The following is a 19,344-nucleotide window of genomic DNA, read 5'->3' on the forward strand; positions in this document are numbered from 1 at the left end:
TATACCTGTAATTCCTTCATAGAATCAAAAACAATATTATCCTTTGTCACATCTTCTGTATTTGGAATAGGTTCAGACTCAAATTCAGTGTTTGACTTGGGCTCAACAGAAACAGATTTCGACTCAAAAGAATTAATGGGTGTAAATGTTGAAGAATGGGACAAATCAAGCAAAAAAAAGTCTATCCTTATCTTCCATGAATGAAGTCTCCCCCTGAAGATAAAATTTGAGTAAAAAATGATTTATTTTCTTCAAAAGTGACATCTACAGACACAATTTTTTGGTAAGAGGATGATAGCACTTATATCCTTTTTAAGTTGAAGAATACCCCACAAAAATACACTTAATTGCTCTTGGATCCAATTTTTCCTGTTATGACTGTGAACATGAACAAATGATGTACAACCAAATATCCTAGGTGTGAGATTGTTTGTGGTATTGAGATTGGGATAAAATTGTGAGAGTAATTTCATAAGAGTTTTAAATCCTAAAACTCTTGAAGGTAACCTATTTATAATGTGTGTGACAGTGAGAATAGCTTCTCCCCAATAAGATTTAGATACATTTGCTTGAAAAAAAAAGCTCGAATTGTGACTAATAAATGATTGTTTTTCCTCGCTGTCACTCCATTCTGCTATGGAGTATTAACACAAAATGACTCATGGATAATCCCCTCTTTTGAAAATAAGTGGATACACTCTGATTGAAGTAGTCTCTTGCATTATCAGACCTAAATCTCTTGATTCTCACTCCAAATTGATTTTGGATTATGTTTTGGAAGCTTAAAAACATACTATTCACATCTAATTTAGATTTAAGTAAAAAAACCTCAAGAGACCTTAGTACAATCATCTATGAATGAAACAAACCATCTCGCACCAAAAATATTAAGAATTGTAGAGAGACCCCAAATGTCACTATGAATCAAGTAAAATGGAGTAGAACTTCTTTTGTTACTGATTGAAAAAGACACGTCTATGTTTTGCAAATTCACAAATATCACAATGAAAATCTTCAACATTTAATCCTTTGAACAAAGAAAGAAACATGTTTCTCAAGGTTCCAAAAGAAAGATGTCCAAGACGAAAATGATAAAACCAAATTGTCTTTATTGAAAGATTTTTCAGAAAGATATGAGAAAGGTAAACTATTTTTGATACTACTTGTGTTATTTGATGTCTCAAGATAGTATAGTTCATCCTTCTCCTTAGCAAGTCCACTCATCTTCCCCGAACTCTGGTCCTAAAATTCACAATAAGAGTGATAAAAAATTACTTTGCAATTCATATCTCTGATAAATTTTTATATAGATATCATACTAGTAGACAATCCAGGAACATGAACATTTTTTAGAACAAACGAGGGATTAACTTGAACATCTCCTAATCCTGCCACTGTGGTAAGTGAACCATCAACAACAACAATTTTCTTATTACTAGGACACAGGTTATATGTACTAAACTTTTGTGGGGAATGTGTCATGTGGTTTGTGGCTCCTGAGTCAATGACTCAAGAACTCGTAATAGGCTTAGCCGAGACATTTAATCCATGAGAACTGAAAGCTTTACCTGAACTAAAAACTTTACCCAAAGAACATACCATAGTAGGGTTTTCAAGAATTTTCAATAAGTTTCTCAACTTTTCAATCTCTTCCCTGTTGAACTCTCCTTGTTTCTGAGACGTCTGTAGTACTCTAGTGATTTTCCCAGTTAACATTTCCTCAAATTGGATGATAGTGATATCTTTCTTTGAAAGGGTTCAGCAATGAAGGCCTAAACAGGATTCGGCAAAGAAAGCCTAAAAAAATCGGCAATGAAAGCCTAAAAAAGTCAGCAATGAAGGCTGAAAAATTTTTCTTCCCAAGAAGAGCCTAAAGCTCTGATACCATGTGAAAACTGAATGTATATTGAAAAACTGCTTATCTACAATTATACAAGAATCTTAGGTTTATATACAATTAACTAGGGGTTAAACTAGGAAACTAAATCTTCGTTAATTCTTGGGATACAAATACTTAATTCTAGAGATACAAATATAAATATACAAATTACAAGATTACAACCAACTGTAAATAAGTGTTTTCCCACAATACTTACTCAAAGCAACATCTTGGTCAATAAGAACCTTTTCTAAGAGTTTATGGACTGCAATACAGTCCTTGAGTTTCCACGCCAGTACTGGTCCAAGTGCCCCATTCCTGGACAAGCAAAAGAGAAAGAAACAATCAATCTCAAGAGTAAGTTGCAAGGCATGGAATCGACATCAAACAGCAAAAATTTTAATGTACACTAAGAGCATTACATTGGCATGACTTTATTGCATGAATCTTCAATTAACTTAACAGCCTCAAGTTTCTTGGTCTGCTCCAAGGTATATAACATTTCTGCAACCGCCACTATATGCATCAAAGATTCTGCAGAACCAAAAAGTGAAATTTGCATGATTATACAACCTACCTCAAGGAACCTAAAATGCATCATGTTATGTAAAGGTCGTAATACCTTCATGTTTACCAAGGAAAACTTTGTTCGCCTCACTAAGAGTTTTCTCCTGCAATTGACTGCGGAAAGAGAAAATAAAGGGATTTAATGCATCAGGGATCAAAATAATAATAGTAACAGTAACACAACAAAATTCTAGTAGGGGGAATAGCTATCATAAAACCATTTCAAAGAGAACCTGATGGATGGACGCTCAGCTTCTAAGACACTCCAAACAAGTTTTTCAGCATCAGTTAATGGAGCAGGCATTGAGCCCAATTTATGGAAAAATTTAATCTGCATTAGATTAAATTCAAATAAGCATTGTAAAGATTACATGATCTTTGTATCTAAGAACAGAAAAGAATGCAGTTGTGCATGGCAGTGCACAAATATGGTAGGGCAGATGTTACATACCAAGCAGCGATGTGAATCTGGATTCTCAGCATCCAGCCTTAGCAGTTGCTTTACAGCCTTCAGGAAAACAAAATAAAATCAAGACAAACGTACTAATATGAGCACATGAAATAGTAAAAGTACTACTGCACAAAACCATTGTTCTACAACTCAAAGATATGTCATGCAAACTATCTAATTCACACATAAATTCATTGAGTAGAGTAATAAGAAAAGGATGTTTGGTTAAACGGTACAGTTTCTTTATTTCAAGAACATATCCACTGGCAGCAAGTGAAAAAAGAGAGGAGAAAACAAGAGAAGGGGCTTCCTCACAAACCACTAGCTGACAATTAAATATCAGTTCTAGTTGACCAAACACAAAAAGAACAAGAAACACATCTCATGTTCAATTCTTGGAAAATATAATACCTGAAAGGCAAGCAAAATCTTCTGCTTTCTCATCTTTACTTCAAAATTCAAAAGAAAGTAAGTGCGTCTCCAAAGAATCAGGTGAGTTCTTCTGAAGCAACTTCAAGTACTTCGTTGCTTCTGACAAGGGATACTCTGTCTGAAAAAAAAAATACAGATTAAACAGTCTTAGCTTAATAGGCATTAGCGTAACACATTTTTACAGCACGAGGACTTTAATCAGGAATCTAAAGCACAGGGAAAAGATAATAATAGGTAACCTTCAATAATTTTTCTCCAAAAGGATAAGGATCTACAGGTTTAACATGTCGTTTCCCAGACCTAGAGATGCCACTAGAACTTGATTCTTCATTTTTCTCCTCTGCCTCCTAAAATAATACACGGCATCAGAATGAAATCATCAAAGAGAGTGTTAGCCAAGAATCACCAAAACAAGCTGATACACTTTCTTAGCTCGTTCCACCTTCCTCTGCTTCTTCATTTTCTTTTTCTGAGAAGGAGTCTTTGATGTGTCATCCTCTTCTTCAGCCAGTGAGTTCAAAGGAGAATCAAACAACTTTAGATAGCATTTGCACTTCAAAATCCAATAATTATCACAATGCAGAAAGAAAAGGTTCAAAATTGAAGTAATCACCAGTTTCAAGCCAAGAGTTTCAGAGAAAGAAACACCAACATAGAAATGGGACAATGGATCAATCACAAAAACTATTACTTAATTGTTGCATGGCCTGTCACTATATCATCCCATTCCATTTCACCATCAAATCAATAAGATCAATATAAAAAGCTATAATCAACAAATAAATTCTGGTACAGTAACATGCAATTCTCCATCCTTAACCCAACAGAAATCCCAGGCACCGCCTTCCTATCATTTAAAAAGCCACAATCTCAAATTTCAATATGCCTGCAAGGAACATTTAATCCTTCCAGTAATAACATCACGAGAATATGAACTTACAAAAGATATAACGAAAGCAAATTGAGACTACCAAGCAAAATTTTTATCCTGTTTGGCATATACCACAAGGTCTCGACATAATAAGAATCCCCTAAGTACAACGTAAAACACCATCCTAAGTATGAAACAAGTATATAACCTTATAAAAATCAGAAACTATAATCTAGAATACTTGTTAAATTAAATTTGACTTGAGCATCATTTGAACACAAATTTTTTAAGCAGATCCAAATATTTGCATCTTCTTTTAATAGTTAATAATTTGTGGGAGAGCATTTGAACTTCAGACCTCCTACCAGGGCAAGAGGAGTTATTGCAACTAAGGTATGTGTAAAGCCACAAAAAAAAAAAAAAAACTGCTTTATAATATAACATAATTGGCTTATTAATAGCATTTGTTTCTGTATGGTAAGGATAGACATGTATCCACAGTTGAAAATTCGTTAATGGTACATTTTCCTATATATTATGTATTTGGTGCATCAGGTATATAAAACAAAGAGACGGGGCACAAGGATTGTCTTACATAGCATTCTGATACATAATACTAATTTAATCACATACATATCAATTAGATCAACAAATGAATCAACAACAGCCTCTTATTTGAACTCTAAAACTCTCTTTTGTATTCCTATACAAATGAAATTGAAAAACAGATTGATTAACATTATTTGAAAAAATCATAAAGTTCATAACAAACTTAAAATCATTGTGCATATCAAAATTACTAGTATTATTATTACTCATTATTAAAATTCACATTCAAAAAGAAGAGAGAAAATTTTGTTTTATGATTAAAAAATTCATTCATGGATCTCAGTTAATTTTCAAGGGGAGAAAAAAGAAAACAAGGAGTCCATTGAATTTCAACTAATTAGTTTCACAAATAAGATACAAAGATTTACCTCAAATTAGGAATTGCACAAAAAAGATTATTTACCTCAAAAAGGTCTATGTAAAATTATAGGAAAACATCAATGGCTACTATCTTATTTATCAAAGAAAAATAAAATACACTATAAAGAATTAATTAGTGAGTTGGATATTCAAGAATAAAAAAATCGCTAATTTGAAAATTTTGAATTAGTCAATTTATTAGATATTTCATTTTGATATACTTTTAATTTTCAATAATCCATGTAAGAGTGAATTAAGGAAAAACTTATGAATCTATCAGTTACAAAAAAAGGCCTTAGTATAGTCAATATGATAGCCATTTAGCCGAATGGAGTTTTGTATAGAATATCAATAATAATAATAATAATAATAATAATTCCATTGCTACCATTATTATGATATTACATATTCCAATCCAATTGAATACTAGAAAAATAAAATGAATTCCTAATTTTATCTATTCATTTAGATAAAGAGAAAATAATCATAAAATATATATAGGGAGAGACTTGATTTTTCTAGAACTTAACTTTTCCATAGATTCCATTGTTCAAAAAATGATTTGCAGAGAGACGTTTCACCAACTTTTTAGTTTTTTATTTTTTAGTAGAATATTTAGAATATGATTGAAGTGTGCACGAAAAGAGGCTTGTATTTATTAAACATGCGCAGATATAGCATTTCTATTTATATTCTTTCCTTTTTTTTATTCCATTATAGAACTCTAGTGGAGAAAACACACAACGTGCTCTATGAAAAATTCTATTTTTCTTTAATTTTAATCTATTCAATGAAAAATTGAAACATGATAATTTTTTACTAATTCCCTATGGACATCATATCTAGATAGATGAAATACATTATTAGATAACTATAGCTGTGTAATAACTTTTGTTATGGGGTTTACATAGAATCATAATTGTTGTTATATTATTATAATATAATATAAATCAAATTAAGAAAATTTTTTTTATTGAAAAAAAGAACAATACTAATTTTTAACTTGAGATACTATAACTAATTGAAGGTATGGTTCCAATCTATAACCAAAAAGGGGATACTCTCATTTTTTTTGTTTCTAACCTTTGGTGACATGGCCAACCAGTAAGGCAAGGGACTGCAAATCCCTTATTCCCCGGTTCAAATCAGGTTGTTGCTTGATCAACAAAAAACTTGGAACCCTATATTCTGTTTTGCTCCTAAAACTCGAAAAATTTTCTCTAGCAAAAACAAATGTAAGAAAAGGAATCTTGATACTTTCTTGATTATAAACTTAGCGAGGTTTTGTCTTGAAAAATGTTGTAAATCCGTACATCCAAGATTCAAGGAAAAACTAGAGTAGTGGAAGGGAATCAGATAGCCCCTCCCCTATTAATGGAGGGGCTGCTAGAAGAGTCTTGAATTAGACTGGATATCATAATGGGAGTGTCTAATTAACAAATGAATGGTTGTACAAGGGTAAGTAATGAACAACAGTTACCTTTAGGAAGTTTTTCGTGCTTTGAAAGCAAGGTTCAGACAACACATCATTGCAACATATGATTAATGCAATATATATGTATGCAATAATCCCCCATTCCCGAAAAGACAAAAGGAAAAAGAGGGAGGCAAAGAAAATCTAATCCAAAGTGAAGCATCACATGCATGTGTTGATCAAAAATAGGTGACAGAAGCTAAAAGCACCCAGACAAGTAGACAACAGAGATTACATAGCATTTTTCACGTACAGGCCACAACCAAACGGAATAAGTCTATTGCAAATCATCGAAAAGCTTGCAAATCCTAACAAAAATGTTCACCTGATGGCACCAGCTGCTGCTTTGTGAAAATAAGCATGTGAATGCAACTGATCTTGAAATTTTAGCATTTCAACATATGCACAGAGTGTCATTTTCCGCAAACAATAAGAATGGAAATCAAATTGATCTTCAGCAATATCAGCATAGTGCTTCTCCACAGCTAAAAATTTCTTCAGGGACGTCCAAGATCACCTTGTCGAAAGTAACTTTCACCAGAAGCAAGTTCATACCTTCAAAAGATGGATAACACTCAGTAGGTGCACCCAAATTATAATTAGAGACAACAACATGTCGAAGGTAATAAACAAAAACAGACCACATGCACTGCATGTCATGAAGGTTGTTGTGCTGGTCCCCATCTTTTGTGAACAAAATAGAAGTTTTTTCTGCCAAAGCCACCTTCAAGAGTGGAAAAAGTTTGTGAACAGTACAGTAATACTGAAAGAAATTTACGGTGACAAATATTAACTATGATAAAAGATGAAGGGGGAGCTTTAGAACCTGATCAGCCTGCAACATTCGCTTCACAGATTCACTGTTTATATAACGGTCTGCGAGATCCATACACCTAGCTTCATCTGCCAATGAAGCTGCAGCTACCAAATCACCAGCATGTTTCAGTATCCGACTCTGTCACCAAAGAGAAGTAAATAATATACACATAGAACCAGCTTCAAGAAAATTCCAAGTACTTCTCCAAAAGATAGTAAAAAGGTTCATCAAGAAACAATAGCCATGTACCAAAAACCCTAAAACCTAAGAAAGGAGGTCATATGCCTGCCCAATGCCCATCAAGACTTAAGGTCCACAAAGAAAAACTAGTATGCATTTTAAATGAATGTATATCAACTTTGCACAATTTAGTGCAAAACAATATATTCAATCAAGGTCAGTATCATAGAAAGTGATAAGTCTCTTACAAGTGAACGATAACTACAAGGAAATATCTAGAAAGATTTTCAGGTATTGCTATGCCTTGTGAGATGCGAGACAAACCAGGCAAAAAGATTTCAAAATATAAGATCAAAAAGTAAAATAAAAGAATCCAGCTAACAAAAATCTAAAACCAGCAGATGAAGCCAATGCAAAAATTTGAAGATTGAAGACGACAACAAACCTTGACAGAGTATTAATCAATTACAGTCGGTGTGTGCTCTATGGCCTCATTAATTTTTGAAAGAGCAACATCACATTGGCCTTTTCTATCATAATGCTGCATCAATAAATTCAAAGTTACTCAAATGCAAAGAAAGCACCAAACATTTATAGCAAGAAAAGAAGAAAAGGCCATGGCCCACGGGGTGAGGAAACCTGATGGTTACCCACCTGAGCCAAAAAGAATAAAATCCATAAAAGTGTTGAAGGGGGCTCTTTCTCTGTCCTGCACTCAATATGAAACACAAGCAAGAAACGACTCAGCATAATACCAAATGCGTGCTTGTGTATTAGCATACAAACAAAAACATATAGAAACTTCACAAGCAACCATATGGGACAACCATTATGTACTTGTTTAATAGATAACAACACATAAATGACTGAGGACTTCACCAAACAATAAGCAGTAAAAGAAAAAAATGCACTCAGACCGCACCCAATATCTAAACATTTAGACACTGTTAAGACTTACTAGAATATCACATAAGGGCTCGAAGTCTATATTACCTCAAAGAGTAGTAAATCTAAATATTTATTTGCTTTTAAGACTTAATAAAATATTACACAAGGTTTTAAAGCATATACTAGCTATCAGGGTATCTGCCGGTGGTCCTAATTGAATGCTCCAACTCAAGAATAAGTTGTTCCAATATGTCTGCCTGTGTAAGTGTCAACAAAGCAGGCAATCAATCCTAATGAAATCAAGCTCCAACCAGTTGCTAAGCAGTTTAGAATAATCAATATTTAGAAACTTAATTCTATTTTTAGAATATGTAAGTAAGAAAACTTACCTTTCCAGGGTGATCATACAAGGGAGAAAGGTCTGAGAATAAAGATGGAACCCCCTGAGACCACCAAGAAAATATATCATTATTCCACCCAACAAACTAAAAACACCAGTCAAACTAACACAAAAAAAAAAAAAAAAATCTCATTGGATGTATATACCTTTGTTAGAAGAGGCTTAATGTAATTAAATGCTGCTTCACAAAATTTGTCTCCTTGCAAAAACTCAAGAGGCATCCTCTAAAAATTGAGAAAACAAAGTTCTAATATAAGTCCATGTCAAATCTCTAAGGGTGAAGCATATGAAAGCATAATTTTAACCACCTAGAGTTCTTACAATTGTCACATCAAGACATCAATTAAGTATTTCAGCATAATCCCACAACCATCTATTTCTAGATTATTTAAGAATATCACAAGCTATTGAATGGATTGTGTCTGTTGTAGAAGCACATCACTAGATTTTTGTCACATAATATCTTATCAAGCCATCAAGAAAAATAAGATCCCTACAAGAGTATTTGTAAAAATAGCCACCCTTCCTCTCTCTAGAAAAGGGGAGAAAGCTTGACAGCTCTGCAGAAAAGTAAGGTTTTCGTTGGATTTGCATCATGTGATTCCATAAATAAGAGAGAGAGAGAGAGAGAGAAGAAATCCAGAGTAAATATAATGAACAGAACATCCCAAGGTACCATTTGGAGCTCATAAAAAAATTAATAAAAAAAAAAGAGATACAAAACAGAAAATGAAATTAATATGACTAACAGTTAAGACATAATAAAACAGTTTAGACTAGCACATTCCACCACTAGGGAGTTTTTGCAATAAACAGAATGTATCGATAACATCCATCATAAATTCCTAATGAAAACAGAAGCACAACATAAATCCATCACCTTAACTGCACAAGACCAAGTGTACTATTGTGAAAGTGATTTGTATAATGCATCCAATCGATCAAATTCATCAGAGGAATACTTGGCATTTTCAGAATACAGGCCAAAGCATTTCTGCAAGCCTTCATAATATCTGAAAAATATACATACACAAATACAAAAATTGTAAGTTGGTTGGCTCCTGGTTTATCAGACCTAATAGCAATAAATTGCGCCGATATATAGGCATATACTGAGTGAAGAGACATAAGTTAACAGTTCTGTAAAAGAATTTTCCTCATTTCCCAATCTGAGAAAGCACCCAAGAGACCGTTGACACATATAGTATTATAGAATTACAGTTCTGCTCATAGTTGCTTTGCTACTTTTTAATTATATTTATATATGAGGTGGTGCATAATGCTTCTTTTTACTAAAAGAGCTAAGCAAAGGGCTTGACAGGACAGAGAGATATAAAACAATCCCAAGAATGAAAAAAATAAAAATAACCTCATTTTATGTAAAGATACCATAATGTAAATGTAACACGCACAAGTATAAGCAAAAGCTTAAAGAAACAAAATTTAAAACTAAAAAACGATTGAATTTGTGACATAAGGGATACACACTGATTAGTTTCAAGCTTAAAGCACCAACGAAAATAGAGCATAAAAATAATGACTATTTCTACCATTCTTTTAACCCTTCATAAAGTTCTAACATAGGTAAAGGAATTTGGGTGTTACTACAAGAAGAATTGAAAAACCTATTAGCCCAACAAAAATATATTTAAACACACAAACTATTCAGAATATTAATTATTCTTCATTTCCTACAATAATAATACACCACGGCATTGAGAAAAAGAAGTCAATTATAACTTCAAGAAGTGCTATATAAAAGGAAAGAGTTGACTAATATTCTTTGCTATGAAAGATTTATTAATGAGCTTAACTAGGTGTTTCAAAAGAGTACCAAATGCATAAGACTCACCTGTAATTGTCAGGGTTCATGGTAAGTAAAGCCTTGTAAATATTGGCACCTTCTTCTAGGCATCCAAGTTTCACCAGGAGAGAAACCTCTTGTTCTTTATAAGTCAATTTATCAACCTAGAATAATAGAATTGGTTAGAATTTTAATGTCCAAAAATTCAAAACTTACAAAATTTCTAATGTTAAAAGTATTCAGGTATTATACATTTGACACGTACTATTTTTGGCTCTTCCATATACAATTCCTCAAGTGGTCTCTCAAGAAACCCAGATTCCTCTAGCAAAGAGATCTGGAGAAAAATACCATACCCTCATAAACATCAGAAAAGCAGCAGGGGGCACCACTAGTCTAGATGTACAGCATCCATTATGCATAATGAATGTAGTTATGCATATTTCTATGCCAATATATTATTAAAGAAATAAATGCTACCGCAAGGGCTAAGGCTTGTAGGTACTTGTCCAATTGGTTAAGCTGTTTTCGAATCGTGTTAATGGTGTTAAACCAAAAAAGAGTAGTCAAAAAGAAAGATAGACTAATTTATTAAGATGTCAGAAACAAAAATTCCGAAATGGTTCCACAGAACATATAATTGGAGATTAGCAATTATTAAGATTCAGAGCTGCTAAGTACAAACACCACAGATATGATTACTGGTAGAAGGCCCAACAATTAGTGAACAAGCCATATTTCTCTCTAACATGAATACATCAAGAATTAAATATCTTATAATGCCAAATACCACTATAGGCCACTAGTTAGTCCTCCATCTCAGATTAAAGTAAACTTGGAGATGATTTAATTTAACTTATCAGCCATACACACAGAATCATGAAAAGCCATACTTCACAAGTAGAAAAAATGGGTGTAACATGTACATGAAAGTAGATGAGATTTTGGCAATAAAATAAGCAGAAGGAAAAAAGAAGTTACGAAGAAATGGGTAGGTTTTCTAATTGCATGTGAAAAAAATTAGAATTAATTCAAAAAAGGGACCCCATTTATAAAGAAGGTAAAGGCATTAAAAATCTTTAATTTTTGTATATTTAATTACTTTATTTGGTTTATGGATAATTTCACTAACTGTGTTGGCATCTGGTTGACAAGTGACACCAAATCAGTCACTCCCATTCTATGTTAGTATAAATTCTAAAATTTTGAATGTCTGTATAATGAAGTCAACTCATGTGAAATTACAGCCACATCCCACATACATATGCAAAAAAAAAAAAAGAGTTGAAGCACATGACCAATACCTTATATAAAAGCATTTCACCATGCTCACAACATTCATTATCTGGTGGATAATCATCTTCTAATGTCCCTTCAAATGCTTCCAAAATTTCAACTGCTTTTGCACCACTAACATCAACCAAAAAAAGGAATACAGCATAAATACCTAAAGGATGAATGAAATTAATAAGACTTCATTCACTTAGAACTACTCGGCTAAGACAGGGACAGAAAAGGAAAAACCCTCGTAACTGTTGTGCCAACAACTTCAATTCATTCATATATAAAGCCAAATGAAAATATGGCATCATCATTGTCTCCATATAAAACTATAGCAAAAACAACAGAACTCTGCGGTTAACTAGGCATTGTTTGTAAAAGGCTAATTTGCAACCAAATTTCATAAATGCAAGTGCAACCAGCTTAGAATAGTAGGGTACCTATCTATCTACCCACCTATCTATACATATTAGTAACATCTTTAACACATTCTACACCCACCATATATTGTCATAAAAGAAGTTTGATATCTTATTGGATGTTTAGTTGAAGTCATACAAACAATATGAACCACGTGTTAAAAATCAACAGTAATTTCATCCATGTTAGCACCCATTTGATCATATAATTAGAAACATTAAGTCCTGATTAAGCATTTAATTTAAAGAAAGGCTTTCATTATATCAACAAATATTTCAACTTTCAATACCAAAAGGCCCTTCAATTTGGACCTTCAAGTATACATAACAATAACAACACTCTAAAACATGTTTCACAAAATAAAAGTCAACAGAAATTGGTGAAAGTTAGCATAAGAATTGGAACAAATTTTTTTAAGAAAAAAATAAAGGACAAGTACTTTGAGTTTAAATGGTGGGCTACAGCAAAGCCAATCCAGTTCATGCGATGATTTGGTTTCAAATGCAAAAGTTGTTGTCTTGTATCAACAAATCCTGTCAAATCTCGCATTTGTGCCTGCAATGCAAAAGATAAAACATAAATGTAATAATTTCTGATACAACCTGAAACATGACAATGAGAAAATACAAAACCATGATCAAATCCAAAAAATTTCTCTCAAACTTCATATCTTAGTAGAAAGACAAATGCTCATCATCTTCATACTTTTTCCTTTAACTTTTCAAGGCATATAAACCATAAATAAAGGGGGGGGGGGGTACAAATAAGTTAATGCCAACAAATGACTTAATCATCTGAAATCATGAGTTAAGAATCCATAATATGGCAAGCGCTAAAGCATCGAGGGAGAATAATAGAAATGAAAATCATCAATTTCAGTATCAAAGACGCTGACTTTTGTTACTATTCTGGAGCAGTAAGGCACATGTGCAGATGAAGTTAAGAGAAGAACCGAACCAGATCTGATCCAGAAAGTATAAACACTTTCTAATTGCAAAGGTCATTCATGTTAAAACCTTCAACCATTAAGGAACTAGTAGAATGAGAGAGAAAAAAGTTCTGTGGCGGTAGACCAGAAAGTATCAATTCAAGGTGGTTGATTCTTACAGGATAATGAGAATGAAAGGATCATATTAGACTGGTTGCTTCCGATTATATTACTTGTCATTCTATAAACACTTTCAACCATTAAGGAACTAGTAGAATGAGAGAGAAAAAGGATCTGTGGCGGTAGACCAGAAACTATCAATTCGAGGTGGTTGCTTGTTACAGTATAATGAGAACGAAAGGATCAAATCAGACTGGTTGCTTCTGATTATATTACTTATGTTTTATTTTTGCGTGTGCCTCAAAACAAAACCTTCAATTAAGATACTAAATCTGAACCATCTCGCATATTAATCTGCTGCCAGAATATCAGATGATGTCTGTTATATCATTTTCCTTCCCCTAAAGCCATAAATTGTTTCTACCAAAACTATGATCTAAATTTTCAAAGTTATAAAACCAGCTGACTCATCTACTTTCTAAGTGTTTAAGAAGATATTTTTTTCATGGTCTCATACAGCCTCTCCCTTTTAGTTGAGTTATCTTCATATTCCATTCCTCTGTTTTAAGCCATATATCTTTGTCTCTTTTGTTACTATCTTAATATAATTATGCCTTTTCTATCCATCTACTAGTAGATTCCGTCAAGCAACTAAACAGCTTCAAATTTCATAAAATTTATTTTCACTTCACTACTAACTATGTAGCTGATCTTGGTGTTTTCATCCAGTTATATTAAGTTACCACAATGAACCTGCCCTTACCAACTACCACGAAACTTACAGTTGCACAAAAGTTGGCACCAAACTATTTTAGCTGCAATATTGACTTGCCTATAAGTACCCTAATACTTGAGATTCTCAAATTCTACAATGGAATCTGAAAAATCTTTTAGGCAAACCACAAAGCTTACAAGAAATCTTATACAGAGAAACTCCATTAAATGTTTGAAAAATACCATGACAAGCAAATGTTCTTACTTAACATTAAGCATACAACAGATAAACATCTTAGATTTAACACTGAGTCTAGATGTACAAATCATAGAGAAGGAAGGTAAATAAGGTATACCTGCAAGAGTGACAAGTCCCGTAGTATTTCAATGTTGTCTGGATCTATTCTCAAAGCGTTATGATAGCATTTGATAGCCTCCCTGTATTCTCTATCTGACCGATAGAGGAGACCATAAACGTGCCAGCAAACATGACTTTTTACATCATTCTACATTAAGACACAAACATGAAAACAATGTTAGGAAAAAGTGACACTGCTTTGACATTATAGCAACCAAAAGAAAATAAATAAGATAACCTTTACACCTAGCCGAACAAGCTCATAAGCTTCAGTTTTCCGATCCATGCAATTTAAGGTTAACCCCTTCATTGACAATGTTTCTGACAATAATGAATAAAAGCCCATATGACAACATACAAACACAACAAACAAACAGTTACCAGATAGTATAAAATATTACTTGGAAACTGCATATTTAAAAGGATGGATATATTAAACAAAACGCTACTACACTCTACCAATATCGCACACTAATGAATATTCACAAAACCCAACCAAGATGAAGAAGGTATTCAAATATTGCAGATTTCAAACTGTATAGGTTAAAAATGTAGTTATATACCCGAAATTAATGCAATATATTCAGTTGATAGAGAATATCTCCACATTGATACTGCTAGAATGTTCCACTTATCTCTAGAACCATCATAAATCATGGACTAGTCACCATACAGCTAGTGCTTTCAAAAATGCAATTGACATCAATCATAAGACATGAGAAAGGAACATACAGTCTACAGAAACAATCATGTCAAACTTAGAGGCATTCTTGTAAGGATTATTGAAACCAATAACCTTGATAACAACATAAACTATCTAGTGACAGCCCCTTTTTCCTCTAAAGTGTAAAGTTCTTTTTGTTTCAGAGTTCTTGCATCTTTATACAGGTACATTTACAAGAACCATGCAAACATAAACACTAAACGATAAGTGCCTCTCAGCCAAAAACAAATAAATAAATAAGTGCTTAAAATTAAACTACCTCCATGGTCAGGAAACTTTTTCAGTATTGCATCTGCAGCCCTCAGTCCTTTCTTGTACTGTTTAGTTTCATATGATTTCTGCAATGATAAAATATACAAGAGCTTTAGCAATAGCACATGGACCTCCAAAGCAATAAAAATTCAGTTATGAGAATTCGCTAGAGTATAATAACAGATAAATATTAATTACATAAAAATCAGGCAAAAAAACTGTGTCAAGAGTCCATTACTATAGAAGTTAAAATAGAGAAAGAATTCACCCGTCAAAACTCTAGTTTTCACTATAAATTAGAAGAAATAAGAGGGAAGGGGGGAAAACTCTCAATAGCGTGTGGAAAACATCCAAATGTTGCTATTCTATATCTAATACGAACAAGTTCTTAAAATATATAAATATTCAAGTTTAACCAGCAAAGCCTACAATTACATTAAAAATTGTCCCAGTCAATTTATCAAATTCTTAAATAGATTGTTTCACAAAGTTTGTTATTGTCTTGAATGCTTATGTGCATCAAAGCCAAAATGCCACAATTGTTTCCCATTAGGAACCAACAAAATTCCTATTTTAAAAAGTTGGCAACATACAAGAGAAATTACTAAAGTAGGAAGAGTCACCAAACCCTTTTATTTTCATTTCTCTAATTTTCTCCATGATGATACAAATGAATTATCACCAAAAGGAAAGCACAACGAGCATCCTTACTTTAAAAAAAAAAAAAAAAGGTCAAAGCAAAATTCAATTTTTTAAAGTTGCTTTTCAACAAATCGAATTCATTGACCTAAATTAAGCAAAGCAATAAACTTAATTAAGCTTCAATCGCAAAACAGAACAAAGAAAATGAACTTAATTTATATGAAAAATTGCCCAAAAGCAAAAACCTAATTGACAAACAAGCTTATCTAGTCCAAATTTCCATTCATAATTGATATCCACCGATTTTCTCAGCAAGCAAACAGACCAGTATCCAGCTAGGGTTTTGCAAGCAAAGAAAAAAAAGAAGAAAGAAGTGCGATCCAATAAACAAAAAATAAGAAAGCAAAATACAAGTATAAATACCAACTAGAAATACGTAGATACGAACTCAAAAATGAGGGAGAAAAGAGAATCGAAGCCTTACGACAATGAGTTTGAAGAGGTTAGCTTCCTTCGGAGGCAACGAAGCTCCCATTGTTGAAGAAAATTAGAAAATTTTAGAAGAAAAACAAGAATCGTAAGAGAAAAAAAAATGAGAAGATTGAGACTTGATGAAGTGAGAGTTAGGGGCTCGCAAGAGAGAGAATAGAGGGGTGGCGTTATCTGCTGCTTCAACCCTACGGTCAACTAGAAGCTTGAACAAAAGTAAAATAAAAAAGGAATAAATAAATAACTTTTTGATTAATATATATGGGCCGGTGGTTCATTTGTCCGACGAAAAATTTACTAAAAGGGTGATCTCACATATTTTTATTAATTGATATCATAATCAGATATTTAACATATAAAATTAATAAAAATATAAATTATTTTTTATCACTTTAATGTTTAATAGTTGTTAATTTAAAATTTAAATGATTATTATACGTTATATATACATTTAATCAAAATATATGTACATTTAAATATTGAGATGTAATTTTAACTTTTTATTAATTTTACTTATAAATATTTTTATTAATTATTTTATTATAAAATCAAATAATAAATATTTTTATAAAGTACTTAATTTTATAATTCCCTCATTGTCTTTTTTCGTAAGCCCAATCATTTTCTAATCATTTATGCTAGTATCAGATATCAATTAAAAATGTCATTTTGGCTTGTTTTCGAATCCAACATACTAAAAGACAACCTCAATCACTAATAAAATATGTTCGATGTTTTGATATCATGCAAGCAAGTTGTTTCAGAGTACAAATTAATCAAAAATAATTGGAGAAAACTTTCACTACAAATAACAGCTAAACAAAAATAAAGTGAATACCAAAATTTACCGTTTTAAATAATCATATTATCTTTACATTACATGTTAAATCAAAGATCACAAAAATATTTTAATTCTTATGATGATTCTAGAGGAAGAAATAAAACATGTTTTTCTTCAGTTTGAAATTAGTAGGGAAGCCTGCTTTATAAATTGTGTTACGAATTTTATGAATGACAACAGATAGGATATATGTTAATTTTAAGTATCCAATTTTTTTTATTTATCAAAATATTTGAATTCAATAAATACTCAAATAATTTTTAATTTTATTATCTAAATCTAACTCACATAATATATAAAAAAAACCCATTATTGTTCAAACTCATTAAATATTTGTTTATTAAGTTAAAATTTAAAATTTAAATTCAAATTTAAAATTGATTTTAAAAAATATTATTAAAAAAAATTAAATTAATAAATGAAAGTAATCCATATAAAATAAATAAAAGTTAAAATTATAAATTAGAACACTTAATGAATTAATTTAAGTATTACCTTCATAATAAATAATTTTTAAATAAATCTATAATATTAAAATATTATTATTTATAATCAAGTTCGGATAATTAGTACATTTAAAACACTATCCAAACTTTATGGCAACCTACAATGAATTATAATATTTTACTATTGGAATACCATTCAAACCATACTACCCAAACCGACTTTTAAGATGCCCTAATCTTACCATCCAAATCCATACTACCTAAACCGGCTTAAAGGATGCCTTAATCCAACTTGTTGTTATCCCTAATAATTTGATAACAAGATCAAAGTAAGAGATGGGGCAAGTATGTTCATTATAAAGATGATTTTTTCTACTATCATATATGATGAAAGAAGAAATTTTCATCGTCAAGTATGGTAGAGCCACCAAATATTCCAAATTTAGTTTGGAAATTTTCGATTTACAACATGGTGAAGAGCAGATGGAGTACTCAAGAACAGTACCAATCAAAACAATTTTGTGGCAAGGAAATAGCAAAATATAAACAGTGAAAGAAAAAAAGAACAAGAGGTAGCCTGAAAAAACAATCTCTTAATAGCTATACACACAGAATCATGAAAAGCCACACTTCACAAGTAGAAAGAATGGGTGTAACATCTACATGAAAGTAGATGAAATTTTGGCAATAAAATAACCAGAAGGAAAAAAGAAGTTAAGAAGAAATGGGTAGGTTTTTTAATTTTTATTTTTTTCTTGTTTTTCTCTTTTTTTCACAAAATTCTTTTTATTTCTTGTTTTCATTTTTTTTTGCACCTCCTTGTTTTGTTTTTATTTTTGTTTGTATTAACTTTTTTCCTTTGTTAAGTTTTCTTATTACTTCTTATATATATATTTTTTTTGCTTGTATTTTCTAAACTAAATTTTTTTCTATTTTGTCATCCCTTTTCATTTTTGAAAATTTTTTTATTTTGATTTTATTTTATATATTTAGTATTTTCATTTTTTTTACTTTTTCTTATATCTTTTTTCTCATTTCATTTTGTTTTTATTATATTTTGTATTAACTTTTCTTTGGCTTTTTATATCTTTTTTTCTATATTTATTTATTTTTTGTTTTTCTTTATATTTTCTAAACTAAAAGTTTTTTCTAATTTGACATTCCTATTTATTTTTGAAATTTTTAATCATTTTGTCTTTTTTTAATATTTTGTTGATTTGTTTATTTTTTATTTTCTTTTTATTTTTTTTGTTTATTTCTAACTACTTTTCTTATTTTTATTGCTTTTCTGTTAGTATTTTATTTTATTTTTCCATTTTTATTTATATTTTAAAAATTTTTTATAAAGTTTTGAATTTTTTTTTATTTTTTGGTTTTTTTATTTACTCATTTCTTGT

General features: G+C 31.3%; 1 pseudogene across 1 annotated transcript; it reads right to left on the minus strand.

Moving 5' to 3' along the window:
* Positions 1-1,265: 1,265 nt before the first annotated feature.
* Positions 1,266-16,871, minus strand: LOC111317366 (N-terminal acetyltransferase A complex auxiliary subunit NAA15-like; annotated as a pseudogene). Its single transcript, XR_016328621.1, has 26 exons — positions 16,656-16,871; positions 15,537-15,615; positions 14,792-14,874; positions 14,552-14,701; positions 12,873-12,988; positions 12,037-12,142; positions 10,998-11,069; positions 10,781-10,896; positions 9,809-9,941; positions 9,075-9,152; positions 8,918-8,971; positions 8,712-8,785; positions 8,295-8,349; positions 8,086-8,181; positions 7,470-7,598; positions 7,285-7,367; positions 6,969-7,198; positions 3,754-3,877; positions 3,569-3,676; positions 3,309-3,447; positions 2,898-2,954; positions 2,680-2,777; positions 2,502-2,560; positions 2,302-2,413; positions 2,097-2,197; positions 1,266-1,797 (listed from the first exon to the last, which is right to left on the minus strand). The product of XR_016328621.1 is annotated as an N-terminal acetyltransferase A complex auxiliary subunit NAA15-like (transcript).
* Positions 16,872-19,344: the final 2,473 nt, after the last annotated feature.

This window comes from Durio zibethinus, chromosome 16 (assembly GCF_047325235.1).
Source record: "Durio zibethinus cultivar Kanyao isolate XHJ-2024 chromosome 16, ASM4732523v1, whole genome shotgun sequence".
In the NCBI taxonomy this organism is placed as follows: Eukaryota; Viridiplantae; Streptophyta; class Magnoliopsida; order Malvales; family Malvaceae; genus Durio; species Durio zibethinus.